We start from the raw sequence: 10,374 nt of genomic DNA, 5'->3' as shown, positions 1-10,374 counted from the left end.
AATATTATCACAGATTCAGTAATAGACCGAGTGCATGATGTAAAAAATATCATTACTTGTCGATCTTGTTTATCGATCTTTGTCTGTCTGTTAGATGCAAGCGATATCTCAAGAAAGCGGAGTTTAATCGGCTGGACATGGGCTCCACAGCAATATGAAAAGTTCTTGATCAATCTTTAATGATTGATTTCGGTACTCCCGAAGAATATGAACCAAGATGGCGGACAGCGGAACATAGTATGTGTACCAGGTTAGGATTAAACCATAATTTCAGGTACAAATACTATGGGAGTAGCTTGGCTAATCACAGACTCGTAAAAGAACTAAAACAAGAAAAATTGGAATAAAATTATGGCCTAACCCTAACCTTGTACACATACTACAGTCCAGTGTCCGCCATCTTGGTGCACATACTTATGCAGCGCCATAAGTTGTATTGCATATTTTGGTATTCTCAACTTATCTGTTTACTGGCAACAGTTATTTATCTGCTAATTCATACTTGACATACTTTTATCTGAGTCATGATTTCTTGGTGCTTTATCATTTCATTGTGTACTGCTTTTAGGTGCTGCTAACGTTCAAGTGAATTGAAGCCCAGTATTTGCCAATGGATTTGTTTGTAGACTTAGGCTACGACAAACTATAGTCGAGTCAATCAAGCCTTTCCTAACTATGTCAGAACTTATCTTTTAATTGAAGTTGAATATGTGGCATCCTATGTATTTTCTACTTTTTCCATATTTTCGCTATTTACTCACCCCTTATTCATCGCTATTATTTATAATGGTTTCACATTTTGTTAGACAAATCTTAGTGCTTTTTGTTGCCATATGTATAATATTCCTTATGATTGTCAGTTTCTCATGTGTTTTATTTTTGCACGATTAATTTTTTTGATATTTTTGTGAGCTATGGAGAGAATGTAATTTTACTCTGTGTGATTTCAATATCATTCTTATGCTTTTATACATTTTTGAATCAATATTTGAATGACGAAATAAATATCTGAACTTGATTTCAATCCAAAATATACATTGATGTCAGAAAAGGCAAACGACCTATATGTCTGAGGCAGCATATTCTGCACTTACCAATGTGATGACAAAATACAGGTTGACCCTTGCCGTAGATTCGCACCTACGAGTTTGCTTCTCACAAATGATAAATTGTGCAGTGAAATGCAACCTCATTCATCTCGTTAATATCTTTTGTGTTGTAAATGGAAAAATAATTTATATGTCTTGTTAGTAAGGCACTTAAATTGATACGGTATAGAACGGGGTTCCATCAAAATTAGATTCATAAACATGGGTTCGTGGCCCAAGAAGTTTGGGAAACTCTGAACATAAAGTTTCGGCCATTTTCTTAAATTTTGAATGCCATTCACACAATAATTTTTTACATTTTACTAATATTGCAATCTATACAAATCTAATCTCTGTAAATAGTCGTTTTCTGTATGAATATTAATAATCACTTTTACTTTGAATAGTTCGATGTGTCACATTTACATAAAAATCCTAAATAACAAAATATTGCAGTTATTGTTAAGCGTTAGAGTGCCACGAATTTGACACCCCTGGTCTACCATGCTGAAAATGCATCCAAATGCTATCCACGCTGCAACTCTGATCATCCAGTCAGCAAATTCACCTGGGTTACCCTGGCCGCCAATTTCCAGCATCCAATTCTGCAAGAGGGTAAATTGTAAAACTAATTCTGTCACTAATTTAACACGATGTCATATGGTCACCGAGATGAGATTTTGGTTTATTTATTATACAAACTAATGTTCCCGATCGGAATTAAATTTTTTATATGTTCCCACGAGTCCCAAGTTTTTTTTTATTCCAGAATCTTACTTCGGAAAACAAAAACATTATGCATTCAACGGTATTGTTTGTAAAAGACTACCGAAAATTGCATATATCACCCCAAAAATGTTTTTTTCTAATTTATTATATGTTCCCCAAATTGGAATGTTTTTTAAAAATTTTGATATTCTTTGCATTACATCAATAAAGTCTTGTGCTAGAATGCTCAAAGACTACTGTTTTAACCAGTTGTAGTAATAATTATAGTACATGGTATCTTTATCGGTATATCGACTTTTTCCAAATATCGGTATCGGCGTTTCTAGTTGGTATCGGAAATGTATCGATGTCGGCGACTTAATTTGTATCGTTACTATCGTTATCGACTAACCAATTTTGTAATCTTAATTATATTAACCACCACTGTTACGTCACAACCATCGAAGACACGCAGTCCGCGTTGCAATTCTTGCCATGTGTCCTTCGATTAAGGTGCAGTAGTGCTTTATCGAATCGGTATACATAGGAGTTGCAGATAGATATGCTAAGCACAGCAGGAAAGCGAGGATTTTCCAAGCGTAAAGAAATTAATTGCCCGACGGTCGCTCGGGAAATTGGCATTATTGGCGATTTTTGTCTTAGAAATAGAAAAAGTTGGATAGATCTCTCGAAACGCTTTACCCCCGGACATCTGAGTGCGGACGAATTAAATCGGTTGATTGCGAAACTAAAATACTATTGAAAAAATATTTTAGATAATCAATCCGGTCATAAAGATTCATCAGACCCAATCACAAAGAACAACATAGATTGCGGTAATTTCACGTTTACTCTCCCGAATTTTGATTCCTTCGACGAATGGATCGAACCCGATAGAACAGTAAAGGATGTGGATAGCTCGACTGATATGAATGTTCGGTGATTTGGACCCCCGAAACTAGTCTTACTGCAAAGTCGCACATTTCTATATCAAAATCAACATGGAGCCTCCTAGTGCAGTCTGTGGATGGGCGGTCTTTTAGGGATAGCATTTGGGCCGACGAAATTCGTGATTGCCTGCGCGAGAGCAATCCTTACTGTTGTTTCGCCATCAAGCGACACAGAGTCAACACAGGCGCAAAATCGAATGCAGCTTTATTTAATTGTGATGGATACTGCAGATTTCCATCTTGTAAATGCGAGGTGCACGTCAGTCTCGCCCACATTGTTGCCACATATATATTATTCCCTCTTATGATTGTCAGTTTCTCATGTGTTTTATTTGTGCATGATTAATTTTTTTGATATTTTTGTGAGCTGACAAAGTTTTTGAGTCGGGAAATAGAGATGCAGCTCCTTCAAAAAATGTGTTAAAAAGGCGAGGAATGAAGCAAATAAAATCAAAACACCAAGTCAGATCACCTTCAGATCTGTGGAATTCTCTAATGGCGATACAAGAAAATCAGCAAATTAGGGATAATGGTGAAACTATTCGAGGCACTTTACAACAAATTTCGGCTTCTCCAGGAATCATATTATGGTCAGAGCAGTTGATGGAAATATTTCATACTCAACGCAGAGAGGGCATAGTCTACATCGACGCCACAGGAGCCATATTAACATCAAATGGCGGTCCTTACTGTTTATACGAAATAGTTGTAAGACATCCTATCAAAGGAAAAGTTCCCATTGCTGTTGGGTCATATTTGACAAACAAGCACAATGTGGCATCGATCTCCAACTTCATTGCTCGATTCAGAGCAGACGAAATAAAGTTGTTTCCTTTAAAAGTCTCGCCGAAACAAATTATTTGCGACGGCAGTATTGTATTGATTCGTTCGATGTTAATGCATTTTATGGGAGAAACACTGGAAAGCTACACGAAACGGTGTTTTGACATGGTTACTTACTGGACATGTAAACGTTTTAATGATGACAGCTGGTATTATTCATCTCTGCTCAAGTCACATCATGAAAAATCTCACAATCTTGTGTCATGATCTCGACAAATACATACCAGATGGCATACATATATTTGGGTTGGCGGTGATGGCGGGCAACATGGAATTCCTCACCGAACTTATTCATCACGTGACAATATTGTTTGGCACCAAAAGCTCAGATGAGGCTTCTGTGAGTTGGGAATGTTTGAATAAACAGATAGCGCAAATAAACTCCGCAATTCCGGGACGTTGTCGGAAATGGACGACATTGAAATAAATATGACCAGTTCAGGCTATAATCCGTTTATGATCATGACAATGATTTTCAGACGACAATGAATCTGGCCGAAAAAAATATAATAAACTCAGACACAATGGTTCCAATAAATAAATGTTATTGCCCGAAAATTGTTCAAAAATTTATGAAACATTATGTACCAAAAATTGCATTATGGTCGGGACTCATGCTTGTGGATTTAGGAAGACACGGAACAAGCGATCATTACATAACATTTTCACGTGGATAAAAAAAAATTCTCAACTGAAAACTCAAAATATTACAGAAAACAACCGCACGCAGGGAATCATGGAGAAAAGTCAGCAGGAGTTGAAAAGGACTCGGTGAGAAGATTGAAGATTTTCTCGACTAGACGAGTTTGCTATTGCTTATGATGGGTTACATGATTCCCTCGTGCGGGAATATCAAGATGAACGGATTAAACCAAAAACGGGTAGCAAATGGAAAGTAGCGGAGATAGAAGAAGTTGAAGTTTGGCAGAATAGGGTGAAATCTACGGCGCCGAATCCAAATCTGGGTAAATATTTTCAAGTTCCTTTCAAACCAATTAGGAAACCTTCAAAATTATTAGCAAAATCATCAATTCGGCTTCAACGCAAGCATCGTTTCATGTCCACTGATATCCATTTCATATCTTCAACACCAAGACCGCAACAGTCTTCATGGGTTTCACGATTCTACTCTCTCTGTTTCCGTCTCCAAACCGCCAGAACGATATTTGATAGCGACTTCAATATTCTTCCCTAGACGAGACAAATCGGGTCTGGAGTAATTGATCATGCAATGAACATACTAAAGTCCCAATTTCCGAGTATTGATGGTTTGCAGGCGATAGAGGCATATACTAGTTTTTGTGGAATACCCGTTCACACGCCATTATCGAAGTATGTTCAAATTTTGTTGGTCCACGGTAACCACTGGGTTGTTGCATCCAATTTATATTGTAAAAGTATCGATGAGGTCCATCTCTACGATAGCGCGCAATCGCCATACACCGATGACGACATTTACCAAATTTCCAAACTTGTTCGATGCTCGGGCAGGAGCATAAAAGTTACATTCCCGAATGTTCAACGTCAATGCAAAGATGTAGAACAGGCCTGCACAACATACGGCCCGCTAGATACTTCTGTGCGGCCCGCGGGTGATTTGGAAATACGCCACTTCTCGAGTCTAACAATCAAAGCCCGCATTGTTATGCAAGCGCGCCGCTACTCCGATCATTTTCGAAATCGTAAGATTTATGTTTTGCACTAGTTTCAATAAATATCGAACTTTGTGTGAAATTGGTGTGCCCTTTGCGACCTCTAAAATTTGTTGCTCGACAAAAATATCGGTATACAATCTCACACCCATTAGTGCATATTAGCAACCTATTAACGAGAATATTGGTCAGAGACCGAAGACACATCGATCGAAAGTTAGGGGATCCCCCAAAACAGAAACTGCGGTTTTGATTCATCCGCTCTTACTCCACAGCGACACCGTGTGTTCTATCACTAATTAATTAATAACTCGCTAATAATACGACATAATTAATAGGCTTCTGGTCCGAAATATGATGAATGCACATGCAAAATTTGGAGGAGATGCAACCTCGCTTTCGGGAGATATCGCGTAACATACGAGAGTGTCCAACAGACAAACACACAAATACCTATCAACATACTTACCGATTTTAAGATCGATGAGTAATAACCCCATTATTTTTTACTAGCAGTTTATGAAACTGAAGTTTCTTTTTTGATTCAAATTAAGAACTTAAAAAACGATTCCTTCATTCATGAATGGTGCAGAAATTCTCGCACAAATAATATTGCTATTTATTGTAAAATTTCAAATAAATTGGAGCAGATTTTGTAGAAAATGTAATTTAACAGTCAAAAAAGTACAACAGAGGAAGATCTATTGATACTAATCGGATTGTTTGTCTAGCCTACAATGGAAATATCCAATAATGGTAGATATGACTAAATAAATTGTCATATATATATTTGGGACGAAAACTGAACCTGGGTAAAATATTTTCCTGCAGTCAGTTTATACTGCAACACGCAATACCTAATTCTAATAAAAAAGTAATATTGAAAATGAAGGGTGGGTTTTCAAGGTAGATGAACCACTAAATACATATTTTCCATCTCATATGCAAAAATACTGTACCTTGGCTTTACTCAAGAAAATGAGATTCTTCCTATTTTTAAGCTCCCAAATAATGAAAGCGTTTCATTAAATTTAACTGTTTCACAATATTATTTTTATTTGTAGTTCATCTTGTGAAATATGTATGTTTGCGGCCCGCCGCGCCTTCAGATTTACGCTTGCGGCCCTCGGGATAATTTGAGTTGTGCGGGCCTGAGGTAGAAGGTTGCGGAGCATTTGCAATAGGATTTTCCACGGCTTTGTGCTTTGGCGAATGCCCTATTATCATAACTTTTCAGGAGTTAGACCTTCGGCAACATATCTTCCAGAGTCTTAAACAAAAGAAATTTTTTCCACTTTTCAACCAAGGACCTCCACCAAAAGCAAGTTGTCTCAAAGATTTAAAAATACCTGTATTCTGTCTATGCAAATTGGCTGCTAATCCGTCAATGTTGGAATTTTATATAGAGTGCAGTTTATGCAAAGATTGGTATCATCCCGCATGTCTATCTTCTCCCATATCTCCGCCGCGCTAGAGAATGATGAGGTCTTGTGGATTTGTGAAAAATGTTCGTAGTTTACAGGCTTTTTTGTAATAAAACCTTGTCGTTATGGAAAATGAGCATAAAAATGTTTTTTCAAAGGAAAATACGGGATTTTCAGAAATGTTGCTGGCAGCATCGGTCGAAGGTCAGGAAAGTTGTAGTAATAGCCCTGGAATTTTCAGTGGTTATCGTTGTTCAAGATGTCGGGAGCTAGATCTAAAGTGTGGGTATACTTTACTGCCGGAAGTAAAAATGTTCTGTGTGAAATATGCCAAGCAACAATAAAGCAAGGATCCGATGAATTAAAAAAGAAAACAAACTTAAACACCACCACAGCAACATCCATGAAAAACTGCACAAGCAAACGTTCCAGAGCAGAGCAGCATACATTGCCGGATCTGTTCAGTTCTGTTAAAAAGTGGCACGGTACAGATGACAGAAGCAAAGTCATAGACAAGGTTATTATTGAGATTATTACCACCGACAGGCGACAATCAACCCTTTATAATAGTAAGCAACATTGGTTTCCAGAGGTTGCTCAATGTCGCAGAACCTAGATATTGAACCTATTAAAAACTTCTACAGAACTGGAAGCCTACCGAAAAATTTACCAGAAAGTTGTGATAAAGATCAAGCTCATGCTCACACTTGAAGAAGCCGGCAACATATATTTCAAAACAGATTGTGAATACGGGGAATATATCGCAAAGACTTTTGACGATATGCTCAACGACTGGGAAATTAAAAAAAAAAGAATTCAATTTTGCAGTCCGTCCCAACTCTTTGGAATTCGAACGTACAAGTGCTAGAAAGAATGCATGCACTAATATTTTATGCATCCAAGTATGGTCACATATAGGGCTGGGCATTTCGAATTGAAAATTATTCAAATTGGTTCGAAGCAAAATTTCGAATCGCAGCCATCTATTCACCCCAAGTAATCGAGATTCGATTCTAAAAATATATTCGATTCTAAAATCATATTCTTGATTCGAAACGAACGTATTTTATGTGATATGTGTAGCATTTTCGGTAAACCAATGCATGTAATGTGCATGTTTTTAACTTCTTAAATTTTTCTATTGCGCAAAATAACCAATTTGTGGCTGATTCGATCATTTTAAAATGTCTTTCCATAATAACTCTGTTCAACGTATCTCTCGATTGCGTCGAAATACGTTAAAATTGAAGCACTTCTACTAGAAAATGCCACTGCACATTTGAAAATACGTAGTAAGCTGCACAAATGAAACCAGTTTCTCAGTTTCTATTCGTATTTTTGCGATCTTGGAAATTAGAGCTATTCACAATAGAACTGTGTGGTGGTTTCTGGTCAATTTGCCGTAAAAATCTTGCGAAATTGGATTTCTAAAATTAGCAGTAACTATCCAGTTAACCGGATAGGTATAATACGGAACACCCGGATATATCTGTTATCCGGATAGTAAAAATTATAGGTATCCGAACTAACCCTACTTTGGGGGATTCTGTGCTTGATGACACAAATATTAGTAGAGTGTGAATTGTCATATTTTACGACTTGTTTTCTATCTTGCCGGTAGCTCCGGATCCAATTGAGTGGGATCCCTCTTCCAAGCCATTGTGATAAAGCTTACTTATTTAAAAGGATGGAATGACCAATGGTGTCGACATCATACCCTTTTTAAAACGAGGAAGAACTTTGGCTATGTGGAATAGTGTAATAAAGTGCTTCAATACCGAATCAAGAATCCTGTATTATTTTTGTTGTTTTCGAATTGTATCGGGTCATCCGAATAAACGGGATTTAAAACTAACAATCTTGCAGAACTGTTACTGTCATTCAATGAAAGCCGTGTGTGCTCAACACACACAAGTACCGTAATAATACCAGTACCGTCATGAGGTTGAGTAGTGTTTTTTTTAACTGTGAAACATTGCCAGAAGTTGATGAAATGTTTGAGAGCTTGGTTCTTATAATCACAAATTGACGAAAGACATCTCCAGTCGATGACAACTTTGCGAAACTGGACCAAAGTGTGCATATAGAAAACTTCCCCGCAAACGCAGATCTGTACGAAGATGATGAGGTATTAGATGAAGACAATTTTTTATTTCAAGTAAGACTGGCGACTTCCAGCACGAACATAAATCTCCATCATTTTACAATATTTCAAATTGACTAACGAATTCCGGTAATCAGATACTTACAAAGAACAGGAATTGGTAAAAACTCAAGTTGTCAAAAATTATTATTACGACGAAAAATTGTACAAGTAATTTTAGTAGGATATGAGCATTGTCCAAACTCATGTGAGAGGATCTATCGCGCCATACCACTGCTCACACAAGTTTAGACAAAGAAAAAAATATGGGTTGCAAGCAACTTTCAGAAAAACAGTTACAAGATATTCTCGAGCACAAAGGATACAATCAAATTGTCAAAACTAAAAAGAAGAAAATAGCTGTATTTGCTTAACCCCAACAGCAGGGATGGCCAATTCGAATAAAGTATTCGAATGTATTCGAATATCTCGTCATTCGAATATCGGAATTAGCGTTCATAAGAATATCGGATATTTGTGTGACGTCACACATTTTCGACGCCGCTCTCAAGACGTTTCCGTTGAATGAAAACATTCTCGATAGAAACTTGCGCGTGATTGTTTTCATCACTCATAGTAAAGTGTTATTTAGGCCGTAAACGCTTTTACGTTTGTGTTATTTTCTCTGAGACCAAAATTTTTCACAAATTTGTTCCACGATAACGAAGACAATTATTTTATTTTTGTACGCGCACGGAATTGTGAATCTGGTAAATACGTTCATCGGCGCGAGTTTCTAAAGACAACGCAACTTTTTGATTGAAAAGCGGCAATTTAAAAGACTGAAAATAAAACCGTAACCAAAATAAGTTTTATTGAGGCCCGCGAAAATTTAAAAAACGCTTTTCTAGGCAGTGAAAATCGCAGAATTTCGTGTGCCTCTGGCACACATTATGTCTGGTCGGCGTTTAAAAACATATCGTCACGAATTGCAGGCGGGATATGCCTGACTATCCATTACTTTAAATTGCCGTCAAATATTTTCAAAGTATATTCAATCAATTTTATTTTGATGAAATAAATTTCACTCCGAGATGTTACAGAAGATTTATGGATTTTTCGAACGGTTTTATCTAAAAATAATCAGAGTGGCAGCATTTCGATTGAGCGGAGACACTGTTAACAAGTACATTAACTAAGTATTTGCCGAATTCGCAAAATACGGATCAAAACATTATTTAATCGGGCAGTTTATCACACGTTTTTATTTTTATGACCGTGGATTGCAATGGTATATAAGAGTGGTGAGATTTTATTTTGTCGACGCAACCGCAGGTTAAATTGAAGACAATTAAATTCATAAAGCAAGACATTTTAAATATGCCCGTATCGGTCACGAATTCATCACTTTGCACAACAGAAAAATATATATTCGTTGTTATATTATTTGTTGTAAAAGTCGACTCTTTTAACAGGTGGCATAATCGCGGCGATGAATATGTATTTTCAATTTACTGCTAAACTTTATATTTATATTCATTGTATGAAATGAATTATACTCTACACTTAACAGGATTTTATATCATTATTTGAGATTTTTCTAACGGCGATAACGGGTTGGCAAGA

The sequence above is a fragment of the Styela clava genome, chromosome 9, assembly GCF_964204865.1.
Source record: "Styela clava chromosome 9, kaStyClav1.hap1.2, whole genome shotgun sequence".
Taxonomy (NCBI): Eukaryota; Metazoa; Chordata; class Ascidiacea; order Stolidobranchia; family Styelidae; genus Styela; species Styela clava.
Note: the sequence above shows the minus strand (reverse complement) of the source record.